Below are 611 nucleotides of genomic sequence, written 5' to 3' on the forward strand. Positions count from 1 at the left end.
CGGTTCACGGATGTTATAATTCTCCCCCACCAAACTGGATTCGTCCTCGAATCCCAAACAACCATCAGCCAAGGACTCCCGTGCAACCGTCTCCACGGCCCACACTCCTCCGACCGATCCACAGAAGGTTACCTCTAGGCGTTAAACTCACGCTCCAGGCGTCATTTGCTCTTGACTTTTTGGACTTCCCTCTACTCATAGGCCTAAACCTTGAGTTTTTATTGGCTCCTCATCAGACCTAAGTCTGCATGCCAAATGATAAAAGGAAAAGTCCAAAACTNCTAAACCTTGAGTTTTTATTGGCTCCTCATCAGACCTAAGTCTGCATGCCAAATGATAAAAGGAAAAGTCCAAAACTCGTCTCTCGGGTTGCCACCCTATGGCGCGCCCCCGGATCGTCATCCGAAGTCGATATACCAACCATATTCCCAAGCCACAAAGTCTCTGAATATGGCAGTACTAGGAGAACCTAAGTCCCCCAAGAGTCGCGAGCAAACAATTCTGAACACGTTTGAGTCCTATCCTTATCCATGTTTCCTTCCCGTGGCTCGCGTAAAACATCCTAATGTCCTACCAACCACATATCCCCTCACCGGGATACCCCATGACCA

Source organism: Camelina sativa, chromosome 15 (genome assembly GCF_000633955.1).
Source record: "Camelina sativa cultivar DH55 chromosome 15, Cs, whole genome shotgun sequence".
In the NCBI taxonomy this organism is placed as follows: Eukaryota; Viridiplantae; Streptophyta; class Magnoliopsida; order Brassicales; family Brassicaceae; genus Camelina; species Camelina sativa.